Source organism: Dermacentor silvarum, chromosome 7 (assembly GCF_013339745.2).
Source record: "Dermacentor silvarum isolate Dsil-2018 chromosome 7, BIME_Dsil_1.4, whole genome shotgun sequence".
NCBI classification, from domain to species: domain Eukaryota; kingdom Metazoa; phylum Arthropoda; class Arachnida; order Ixodida; family Ixodidae; genus Dermacentor; species Dermacentor silvarum.
Genome location: NC_051160.1, coordinates 37,418,153 through 37,431,453, shown reverse-complemented (window position 1 = coordinate 37,431,453; position 13,301 = coordinate 37,418,153).

Genomic DNA, 13,301 nt, shown 5'->3' with positions numbered 1-13,301 from the left:
ATTGTGCTATGGACTTGTTCTCACTCTGTCCGAGGCATGTATGTAAGCTGAGATTATTTCATAACAGAGTAGGTTTCTTCTTGAAGCATGCACAAGATTATATCTGACATTGATAAAGTTTACTAATGGACGTTATGCACAAAAGCCATAAGTTCGTGATATATATATATATATATATATATATATATATATATATATTTATATATATTGGTTTGGACTAGTTGGCGCATTTTAACTGCATACGGTGCTGTATAAACTAGCAAGTTTACATGCCGCCAGATCAGATTATAGTGTCTACGGCAAGAAATTGAATCAACGACAGCGGGTTCGGCAGCAAAACGCTAAACTATCGACCCACCGCTACTGGCACTGCTAATAGGACGGGGCACAAAATTGTGCTGTAACATCCGGTGGTAGTATATCAAGTGTACGCTGGTGGCGCTTCTATTCAGTTCTGAAGCGTATGTATGCAGCCTGATAAATCTGTCGCAGTACATCTATAATGAAACATGGTTGCACTTTTCTAGTTTTTTGGTATATTCGGAAACCTACTCTACATACCAAAAGCTTTGCTAGATGTTAAATTCCGACAGCGGATTATATTTCGTTACGCTTCAAAAACGCTTCAAAAATCTCTCAAGATACAGTAAGAGCATACGTGACGTCTTTAGTCACAAGAAAATAGGTCATATACGGCACTCTCAAAATTGAAATACCACATAAAAACTATATTTGCCAACGATTATAGCAGAAACAAATACATGCTCTTGACAAAATGTAAATTAAATTCAATGTTTTTGACATCAATGTGGCTAATTTCGCATTATAGAAACTAGAGAAGGGTCAACAGCAAGTATGCTGTTAATTATAACCTTAGTTTACTTAGCGGAAAACAAATGCACCTTTTCAGGCATGACAGACAGAGCATGTTCAGAGGACGGCCCTGTGGTAGGAAAGTGCAGGGGCTCGTTTCCAAGGTGGTATTACGTGTCTGAAAATCAGACATGCAGAAAATTCACATATGGAGGATGCCAAGGCAATGGAAACAACTTCGGATCATGTTCACAGTGCATGAGGCAGTGCTGTCGTAAGTATATACAAAAATCATGAAGTAAGGTTTACTAAAATAGAGCGAAAAATTATTTTCCTTATGATGCTTTGTCGTCGGCCTTAAAATTACGTACAGTCAATATAACCACACTAGTAAGCCGTAGAACAAGCGTACAACGACTTAAAGATGCCCCGGCCATAATCAAAATCTGGCATCTGTTCTAGGAAGGAAACTTCAGGAAATGTGAAGTTTTCGGTGGCTCCAAATTGAATGTACTTGCTTCGAACTTTGACGGTTTTTTACTGTGCTAAATATCCATTCCTTCAACCACTTAATTTCCCTGAGAAATTTTGAAAAATTGATGGGAAGTGCTGATTTTACTCACATGCATTTATATTTCATTTTTTTTCCTAAAAAAGAACACGGGGTTTCAATAGATGCAGGACAGGCAGCTTCAATCTCGCGACGAACAATGCGCGTAACATGGTCAAAGGTGGGCGCCTGGCAAACAGCATCAGACGATGAAGTTGCAGCCGTGTTGGGCAGCCGAGTGAATCTCTGGGTTATACGGCGGCTCTTCGCGTCTTCAAACCGCCGGCACTCTTTGATAATTGTGTCGACTGTATCAACGCTGGTATACACGAGCAGATTAAAAGGATCGTCGGCGATACCTCTCAGCACGTGAGAAACCCTCTCGGACTCAGGAATGTGCTCGTCAACCCGGCCGCAAAGAGCGATGACGTCCTGAATGCAAGTGACGTAGGACTCGGACTCGAAGGATGTCTGTGCACGAGTCGCAAGTTCATTCCGCGCAGCAAGCTGCCAACCAGTGCTATCACCGAAAGGTTGCGGATCTTCTCTTTAAAGAAGTCCCAGTTTCTAATGTCAGCCTCATGCGTCTCGAACTACACCGAGGTAAAAGATCGCGTTGACGAGCATAAGGGTCGGGTCCCACCTGTAGCTACCTGTAGCTGACGTTGATCCGTTCGCAAAGGTTGAGCCATTTGTCGACGTCAACCCCATCCTGGCCGAAAAACATGCCAGGATCACGATCAGGAGGCAGAACGATGAAGGTGGGAGCCACGGGAGGGGCAGGTGGTGAAAGTGATGTGGCTGCACCGACTGACATGGTCGGAAGCCTGATGAGTCGGCCGTTGCGGAGCTCCGTTATGGGTACAGGAAACAACCACCACCTCCACCACAAAGATGTTACGTAAACCGACACAAGGTGGGACTATTCACAATGTACTTACACAGCGACATAGTAGCGAAGATAGTGGACAGCCCCCCAGCAAAAGACAGACCCGTCTTCTTTGTTGTCTTCTCCAGGCAGAATGTCTTTCTCTGTTGTGGTAACTTCGTAGCATTACCCCCGGCGGTAGAAGCCCAGTCCCGGTGCACTTCAAACATTCTCGATAGCAGGATGGCGGTATGTCTTCAGTCTGCTGACGTGAACAACAGGGGGTTTCAGCTAATTTGGGCGAAGAATTAAAAATACTACATAGGCGCTACGCGTGTCGTATTGACGCAGTATTGTTCTGAGCCGAATAAAGCACGCCATGATATATCTTTTACAATCCGCCAAGCTAGTTAAATAAATACGATTACGTATTTAACTTTTTAATTATTAACTCTAGCGAAAAAATGTTCAATGCAAAAGTTGTAGCGATTGTTCAGAAACATCGAATTACTTCATCTGTGCTAAGATAAATACCCTGTTTAATGTTTTTCCAGCCTTTCTTTAAAGTCCGCGAAATTAAAAAAAAAAATACCACGCGACTGCTGGCTACCACGTCGCGCTTTTAGTGCCCTCAAATGTAAGTTGAACGAATTGGTAAAGGCTGCGCCGCGCACAGAGGTCTATTGAACAGGCTGTCGGTGACGGCGATGGACGTTAAGTGACAAAAGGGGCATACCGTTTGAATAAAAATATTTCGCTACAACAAAGCGGCTGCCACGTGCGAATGCGATACGGGACCGGAGGCAGCATTTGACGCAACGCAGGCATTTTTTCTTTTGTTTTTGGACTAATGAAGAAACACGATGGAGGGGAGAGAGTGACAGTGTGATGAAAGACGGAGATAAAAGAATGGCCGCATATCTGCTTGCTTCGCTGAAAATGACGTCGAAAGACGATAGTTTTTAGCCGTCCTTGATACGTATTGCCCTATCTTCTGCTCCCTGCCACCCCTCACGCTCTTCCCCTCCTCTTTCACTTCTCCCATGATGGATGCAATGGAGCTTTTGCCGAATTCAATTCAAGTTTCCCGCGATCACCCAGCTCTTGCGCCATCTGTTGGGACCTTTTATTACTGCTGGCTTAAAGCCGGCTACAGAGCCGCGGCTTCAGTCGGCTTGTATTTAACGCGTAGGGTCTCTTCCAGACCATTTCTAACGCGTTGTTTTCATTTGTAGCGTTTCATTTTTCATTTCTTTCTGTCTCTCTTTCTCTCTGTGTTTCTCTTTCTTTCTCTCTATCTTTATTTAAATGTCTCTCTCTCTCTCGCTCTCATTTTCTCTATCCCTCACCAATAGTAAGTTCTGTTACAATCGTTGGTACAACACAATCATATGATTCGCATAAATGCATGTTGTACAAGCGTGGGTGTATACCCTATTGGTTGTGACGTTCGCCTTCAGACCATGGGTACCCGGGTTCGAATCCCGCCTCGCCAAGGAGGTTTAATTTATTTATTTAGTTATTACTCTCGCTCTCTGGGGGTCTGTCTTTGTTTCTCTCTCTGCACCTCCTCTATTTATCCTTTGTTTCGGCCGGGCGGTTGAATCGAGAGACAGACTAGGTTTTTCGCGTTTAGGTAGCCCATTAAAGACTATCGCCTCTAAAACTATGATCGCAGTCACCGACAGCCTGTTCAATCAACCTCTCTGCGCAGAGCAGCCTTTGCTAATTCGTTCAGCTTACATTCGAGAGCACTAAAAGCATGGCGCGTTAGCTGGCAGTCACGTGGTACTTTTTTATTTTTGCGCACTTTGAAGAAAACCTGGGAAAACATTAAACAGGACACTTATTTTAACACACATTAATTAATACGATGCTTCTGAACAAGCACTCCAATTCTTGCATTGAACATTTTTTGCTAGAGTTAATAATTAAAAATATGATTAAGTAATCTTGGTTACTAACCCATCTTGGCAGATTGGAAAAAAATACAATGACGTGCTCCATACGGCTCAGAACAATACTGCGTCAATACGACACACGTAGTGCCTATGTTTGTACTTTTAATGCTTGGACCAAGTTAGCCGAAACAGCCTGTAGATCACTGGGAGCGATCGCAGGCACCAAAGCAGGAGAGACACGAATAATGTCGTAGGGAGACGACCAAGAACATTAGGAGGGTCTGATAACACCAGGTTCAAGCATGTCCTCAACTTCCTCAGTAATAACACGACACTCGGTGGATGACATGCGGTACAGTGGCTGGCGTAATGGTGCGTGACGTCCCATATCAATGTGGTGAGAAACGGTACTTGTACAGCCTAATGACGCTTGGTTTAAGTCAAAAGAGGCGTGAAAGTCATTTAAAAGTGTAAGTAGCCGCTCACGTTTGTTGGGTTGAGGTAATTTGCAATAGAGCGACGAAAAGATGCGGTGATATCCGGTCAGATGGCACATGGGGTGTCAGTGCTGTTACGCTAGCAGTAGCGAGGTCACCGGCAACAGGTAAATGCACAATAACGTCAGCGTCCACAATCTGGATGGTACCAATAGCCTCGCCACAGCGCAAAGCCAAAGTGTGCGAATTTAAGTTAGAAACCAGTATTTCTGCCGCACCACGGTGAACCATGAGGAGGGCGAAAGGCAACAATACAGGCTGGCGGCGACTGAAGACGGCAGCGGATGTGAACAAGACCGTCGCATCCGCAAGCGATTTGCATGGAAGAGGGACAAATACAGCACTGTAGGGGAGAGGAACGTGGTTTCGGAACCAGAGGTCCGCGACGCCGGTTAAATACAACAGCACGTTGTGCAACTTGGTGACGTCGTACCAGTTATTGTGCTGGCTCTCCCGTTCGTACGATGACAACCAATCCTCCTCTTCATGATCAGTGGTGCCGCTAAAGATGGCAGGATCACGCTGGCGCAACACATGAGAAACGGTGACCGCTGGAGGCTGAGGTTTATCCTCCTGGGCAGTGTCCACAGGCATGGTCGCATCAATGGGTAGCGTCTGGCTTCGGAGTTACAGTTTTCGAGGTTACCCTGCACTTCCACCAAATGAAAGGGGAATTTATTGAAGCTCGTCCCAGGGATGGCAATTGGCTGTGTATGCACAGTCCGAGCTCATGGCATCAGCAGCTCGAGCTAGGGTCTCGCCTCCAAGCGATGGCAGTGCTCACAGCGCTACATGCATCTTTCCCACTACAAGTAGCACAAGGAATGCCTATGTTGCTTATTTTACTTCTCTTGTTAAAAATTATCAAAAGACTCCACTATTTAAGTGTCAAAATTACACTGAAGTGCAATCCGTGTCACGATAAGGTTATTCTTCATGCGCAGTTAAGGCTTAAATACATGCATTAGTCAGCAATTTTGTTGAACCATAGCATCATGCTCTTTGCATTATGAGTGGTTGTCATGAGCAAGTGGAAACCAAGGTTGCGAAAAATATTGCAAAAAGCTACAATAGGTACAATTTTTTAAAGGGTAGTACTTGATGAACACTCTGCTTAGTGTTCTAATTTGCAGTAAATCTGAAATTAAGATATAAGTAGATGACGCCCATTTTTACTCTAATAGCCGCTGTGAGCAAACTGAAAAAAAAATGGATAGTTCCACCCAAAGGGCAAAGCAATGAAACAAGTAGAAAGGCTTAACATTGCGCTGAAGCTGCTCGCGCTAACGCTTACAGTACGTTCCGCTCAAACCACAGAAAGCATACTGCTGCACAACAGGAACCATAGAGATTGTGCGCACAGCGCGTAAGCGAGCAAAGTTACCTGGGACGCTGCCTTGGCTCCACTGAAGAGCTGAATGGGCAGGAGCGTGACGGTGCGTCCACATGGGTTGATCGTTTTCAGCAGCAAAGCACACTTGGCGTCTCCTGTTGCCAGCCCCATCTCTTCTTGCTCCACCTTTTACCCACACGTGGATGGCTTCGGAATGACGTAGAATGCCATTTTCATACATTGCGAGGCAAGCTTTACGCTGTTTCCCCTTTCGTCCTCACACACCTTCGTTCGTCTGCAGAAGTCGACGAAATGTTGCCCGACGGTAGCTTAAGAAATGCTACGGCATTTACACGACGGGGAGATGCAATCTTTAAAGAAGGTATGGATAGTCTGAAGACACTTCTTGCAAATTTTTAGGGACCGGAAGTAGTCTGCTTTAACCTAATGCAGTCCCAGAATTCTGAACGTCGTACAGATTTTGTCATTTTCGAGTAACCATCGTGGGCGAATTGAAATACATAAAAGAAAAGGTTTAGTGAACACTCAAGATCATCACAGATGAATAACGTGTGACAATGCTAATTAGAACTTTTATGCGTGAAGGAAAGAGTATTTAAATGTCTAGTGTTGTCAAAGCTAGTAAGTATGCTATCGGTGGATCAACTCTTGACCAAGTCAGAGCTTCTATACTATGCAATCGAGTGATGTCAGGGAACGAAGCTTAAACAACTTCTTCAGTCAATGATGTCATCGCAAGGGCTCCTGGTAGTTCAGGTCGTTGTCTGCTTTTTCGCCTGCATATAAAGTTAAAGTATGGTGTAAAGTGGTTCTCTCAAGTGTATAATGTTCTGAGAAAAATATCTGTATTCAGGTTCCAACCTTCTTTATGTTTCAAAGTTTGCATAGTTGTAAGTGATGTTTTGAATGTATTATTTACATTTAGCTGATATTAATTTAAGGAGCCTCTACATTTGACATTGATTTGTACAGCAGAGTCCGCTGTTCAAGAGAACACTCAGATGTGCGCCTTACTTTGCTGGCACCCTAAGGGCAAGTAACGGCTGGAGCAATGTCTGAACTGCGCAGGTGTTTCGAAAGGAGTCATAGCAGCCAACCATAGGTTTTCGGCTGCAAATCTAGGCAACTGTACACTGGCGAGAGAGGAATAGCTTGACTTGCTCTGCGCTCTAGTGTTCCATTGAACAATGGAGCCCTCTATATATATATTATCATTTGAACGTAACTGCACCTGTATTAAGAACCCCATTTGTAAGTCAAGCTCACTCTCTAGCTACGAGTGGGCTGCGCCCGCCACTGCGAGAGGTGGTTGTATTAGGGAGCTTGGTACCACTATTTGAGCTCAGCGGAAAAAGTAACCTGAAGCAGTTGTATTAATAAATGCGAAAGCATTATTTGCCCTATTACGCCAAAATCTTGCATCGTTGGTGTTTCCCCCGAGCGATGGTACCAAAAATGGCCGATGGCGCAAAGCGTAAAACTGAACCCGGGCGTTCGGGGTGCTAGACGAGCACGCATCCCCGAGGCCACGGTGACTCCATGGTTCTAGTTGAGTAAAGGTGGGCCTAGCGCGTTCGTTATCGCACGTCAAGTCGCAAAAAAGGCGTGGCCTAGTGCGTGCGTCATTCGGCACGTGACGGCGCAATCAACGGGGAAGAGGTGGCGCCACGTCCTGACATTTTAAAATGAACGTATAAAATGTTACTCGCCATACCGGCCCTTCGAAAGTGGATGTCCCGCGAAGCTGTGGAAAACCGCCACTACAACTGCTGAGGGGGGTATTCTTTACAAATACGAAATCGTTATATGGGCCATGAAGAGAAAAAAAATCCGGCGTTAAGATCCGATGGTAACAAAACCTCTGTGACGAAGCGGTGACATCACGTTTCACTTGATGACGAAAGGATGACTTACGTCATCATCTGAAACGTTGCTTGATGACGTCACCACACCAAACGTCGCTTGTTGACATCATCACACCAACGGTTGCGTGGTGACATCACCACGTCAAAGATTACGTTAAGCGACAACCGCATCGTCACATCACGATATCGCCTGTGACGCAATATGGCAACATCATCACGTCAGACGTGACATCACACGATGGCGCCTTCGTCAAGTGATTATGTTACCTGATGACCTCATGTGACGCCTCTTGGAGCAGCACAAAACTTTGCACTTCCTGCTTGTTTACACAGTCTCCGGGATCGGCCCACATTTTTGTGTGAGCAAAGGCCGCGCACACGGACACGAAAAATCCCGACCAACTAGAGGACAAAAGCTTCGCTGTAAAATAAACATCATTTATTTCCGATTGAACGCCGCTGAGCGGTCTTTTGAGTTATAAACTCCTCTCGGGCAAGCTAGCGCGTTGAGATGCTTGGCGCGTTTGGACTTGGCCTTACCAAGGCGCAGTTAGAACGCAGGCGAGAGCTTGCGTGGACAAAGAAGGCACTTTCAGATTCCCACACTTAATCAGTGCTAAGTGTCGGCCAAACTTTGGCGCATTTAGTATTCTTAGGGTACTTTGTGTACTTTCCGGGAGCTATCTGTGCATTTATATTTGTTTTCACCTAACCGTTCTCCGCCTAACTGTGTCATTGGACAGGCCGAGGTCGAATGCGTATCGTATCGGGCTGCTCTGCTGAAAGAACACGATTCGAAACCTGCCACCGGAACGACTTGCGTCACTGAGTATGTGGTAATGGTTGCATAAGTGGCGCTCTTCAAAAAACCTCTCTCACGCCTACATGGGTAATTATAGAAGTGGGACTTGGTAAAAACCGCTGCTCGAAGAAAAAGATTTACGCTTACTTGGAGCACTGGCTATGGGCCTATTCATCTGTGCTCGTTTTCAACCTCTTTGAGGCAAACTCGCGTCACTGGTTATTGGCAAGTAGGTGTCTCACGCTCTTCAATTACTGTGATGCCAACTTGGGCAACTAGTTATGTGCCACTGGGAGTGTGACGCTCTACAATGAATAAAAAAGATCCCTTAAATTTCTGCGATGCGGAGCGGAATCGCAACCACGCGCAAAGGTTCCTCATGTAAAGTACCTCGATGCATTAGAAGGCTGCGCCATAAATGCATTGTGTATGTGCCACTTTTCAATGAACGCCTTTCCCGCCAACACTTTAGCGAGCGGTGCCATGGATGCTCCAGGTGTGTGGGGCTCTTCAATGAACTTGTCGCCAACTTGGGTTACAGAGTATGCGCCACTGAGTGTGCGGCATGCGAGGAATCAATTCTAAGCTTTCGCAGACACCGGTGCGCCCCGCTTGTTGTGTCGGAGGCCACGCCCTGATTTCTCGGCAGTGCCACTAGCTGGTCCAGCGTGACCTCAATTAGGCGCGAGAGAGGAGCCCTGTTGCAGCATGGCGCGTTTCTGACAAATCGCACACACCGGCGTGTCATGCCTTTCCGAGACCTTGAATTTTCGTCGATCTTGTGTGTTTGCCATGGAATCTTGGATGGTGCATAAAATTTTATTAATGGTAACTCACGAGCCTAAAAAAATCGGTTATTTTCTTTATTGGGTAGTCACGAATAGTGCCCAGCATGCCATAAAAATTAAGTGCGAGCGAATAATATACCCCGGTTGCGTAAAAACATTATTGGCGTATTTCCAGGAGTGCACTATTTGTATACTCTATAGCGCAACTCTGCCATTGGCTCCTACGCTCTAGCGATACTTGGTGTTTGTGGAGTGTTCATATCCTTAGATTTCGTGTCGTCGTTCGTCCTATTTTATGCTAACTTGTTTTTTTTTCTTTACAGAAAAGGGAAAAAATTGACGAAGTGTGCGTAAACTAAATCGCCAAATGAAAGAGACGAACTGAAAAAACGGGTCTATCTATATTAGCGTATGATTATAAGTTACCTATATCAGCTTTTCGTTCATTTCATCAACGAATAAAATAAGTCTGATGGCTACGGGTCTTTTTCATTGCCTCTCTTTTAAGCAACTTTATACAGCGCTCCTCTCTTTCGTGATCGTACTTACAAGGGTGGTAGCAGTAAGTTCAACGCACGTGCCTAAATATTAAATGAAAGTACGTTATTTGCATTTTTGTATAGTTCCCAGTTTTAAAAGTGCCCCTAAGTTAGAAAGCCAATAATCGTTGACTAAAAAGTGTCGACAGCTGTACGCCACAGTATTTGCGTCGTCACCAGCCCGTTCCGGAAGTCTACTAATGATAGATACCAGCGTCAACACCGCAAATACACGCACAATAATAGGCAATAAAACTGCGCAGTCTATGGAGTCAATACAAAATGACGCGCAGGTAATAGAACAATTTGTCTACAACATAACGTACAGACCAGAATCACAAACGTTTGTTGCGACAGCAATTAAACGGGCACTTCAGGCAAGTTTTCGCTGCACAATGATGCTCCGCATTAAGTCAAAATTGGTTCGCAATGAGCGGATGAAGCGCTGAACGCTTCAGTTGAGAGGGTAAGCCGTAATCGATGGGAGTTTCATGCACACCGTTACTCCCCCCCTGGTCAATATCGCATGATCGGCAGTGCACAAGGGGTGAAAGTTACTCGGCCGTAAATGTGCATGATTTCGACGCGGCGAAGTGTATGTGGCTTCATGCGTGCTGCCTTCCCGTTGCAAGTCGTGTTATCAAAGTTGCGAAGGCGCGGTGAAGCGAGCGCTCACTCGAAGCGTTCGCTCCTGACTGTTGGTGCTCCTTGTTACGCCAGCATTGTGACAGTGAGTGCTAGCTCTCAGCGAGTGAGATGTGTTGATGTTTGCCTGTGCGCACGTGAGACCATGCTTGTTTAGTTAGTACACGAATGGTTGCTTGAATTCATATGGCTGATAACACTACGAACCTTACATTAGCCTTATGCTTTGTAATCGCTGTCGATGCTTCGCTCTCCGATGGAAAGTGGAACTTTGTTTGCTGAACATAAATATCTATTGGCAGCATTAGGAAGCATTTGTAAATGAATCATTTTGTGGGCCGCTTTGGGCATGCACATAAGAATAGGCAGCGAAAACAAAGACCATTCTTAATTACGTTTCTGTCCTCATCTGTTCTACGTCAGGCTGACCAAACTAGCGAGTTTATCAATGGAATTGAGTGTTTTTGGTGCGTATACTGTAATATACAATAGCAGATCACACGTTTTCTACAAATATGACGACATCAATATAAGGCATCTTGGACGGGATCTCGATACACAGCGTCCAGCTGAATATAAAGGAATGTTTTCTGAGTTTGTCGGCCGCGACTACCCCATACACTGACCGTTATTTACCATGCTTAAGCAACTGAATCAAGCATTCCGGGAGCAGCGGCAATATATATTTCAGTTCTTTCTATGCTCAGTCCAAATAATCTCAGGCTATCACTCCCCCCCCCCGACCCTCCTCCCTTCAAACCTTTTTGGTTCTTCTTAGTCTTCTTCATGCGCGTCGTCCGGATTGTTCGAAATAGCGGACTAGCAGGGCTCATACTAAAAATCTATCATGTGCAAAGTCGCAAAATGCTCTTCATATACGTTAATTTACATAGCTCAAATGAAAGAAAACTTCTAATGGTTTTAGAACATCTTTAAAACGGCGTGGTTAGACGAAACAAACAAAGATCAAAGAGTGACGTCGTGGAAAGTAAGCAGCGGGTCCGTGGTCCGGTCGATCCCCTGCGAAGCCGGGTCCCTTAGACCGTTGCGGTTGACGAGACCTCGCGCCTGGTCGTGGGGTCACTCATTGGGGTTGATCCAGCCGGCAGAGCTGTTGCGGCCCATGTGAGCCGGGAACGAATTGATGACGTCATGGGCCGTGCCTGGTTGGCGGGTCCTTAGCACCACCGCAGCCTCGGCCGAGACCGAGCTGGCGAGAAAGGCCATCGTCGTCGCCCTGGAGTTCGTGAAGATCTGGGTGCACCTGGGATTGCACACAGCCAGCGCCAATGCGACTTGTATTCAGGATCACTCAACATCGCATCAGAAGGCCGTGCAAGCGCTCCTGCGGTTCCTGAAGTCCACTGGCCTCTGTGAACGACTGTGATTGGAACGCCTCCTTTGTTACCAATGCCTGTGTTTTTTTCTGAGTTTTTGAACGACTGTGATTGGAACGCCTCCTTTGTTACCAATGCCTGTGTTTTTTTTCTGAGTTTTTTTTTCTCTCTCTCTCTCTCTCTTTACACTCTCTCCAACCCCTTTACCCCCCCCCCCCAGTGTAGGGTAGCAAACCGGAAACTGACTTCTGGTTAACCTCCCTGCCTTTCCTCTCTCGCTTGCTCTCTCTATTCAGGATCTTGACCTGGAGGTCAACCACCGTGGCCGGGTACGAATTTGATCCGGGATACTGCACCGCGTCGACAAAAGACGCGAGCTCTGAGTTCTGTACGGCACAGCTACATAATTTTTTGCAAGTATTTGTACTTCGTGGGTTCCAGATAAACACACTACCAGTTTTATTTTAATCTTCTGCGCAGTTCCTCTCGTCTACTGAAGAGCCGGGCACATAAGAGGGGGGGGGGGGGGTATAAAATGTACATGCATAATTACACGCAAACAAGGCAATTAGCCTGAATGAGTGTATAATTTTAATTTCTGAAAAATTCTTTGAAGAAGAATTACGCGACAACTTGTAGCTTTTATTTGAAAAAAAGGACTTTATTAGTCTCAGAAACTGTTTAGGTGCTGCAAACATTAACTTGCTTCTTCGTGTGCTACCCTGTGTTGTAGACTTCCAGAGTCATAAAATAAAGAACGTTTTGCGGTTAGACGCTCATGTTGCTCTGCCACTACAACGAACTTTGTTGGCAAGCCGTGCTTTTATGCTTTTAAGCTGTGTTATGATGTGGGCAATGTCGTCTTGTGGCTAAAGAAGCTAATATCATGCGTTCAGTTGCACTCTTACTAAGAGAGTCATAAAATGATGCCTTATGCTGGGCTGCAGCTACAAAATGTCATGTTGTCATGTTTGTCATCAATACTTCTTTTTGGGCGAGTTGGTACATCTTGAAACTTTTGGCAACAGCGCAAACAGACGACCACAAGAAGGGAGACACGTACACACAAGCGCTGACTAACATGTTATTCAGCGCTTGTGTGTACGTGTCTCCCTTCTTGTGGTCGTCTGTTTGCGCTGTTGCCCAAAGTGTCATGTTTGTCAGTTGTAGTCTTAGTGAAGAGATATATGGTCATATCGTTGACCTGTATTGCTACCATAGACAGTTGTGTTGCAGCAATAATATTCTGAATACGTCATAAAAACAAATCTCATTACCATACGAGTTTGTTATTTTAGAACAAAAGACATGTTTTCCAACATAACTACGTCTTGTATTTTCG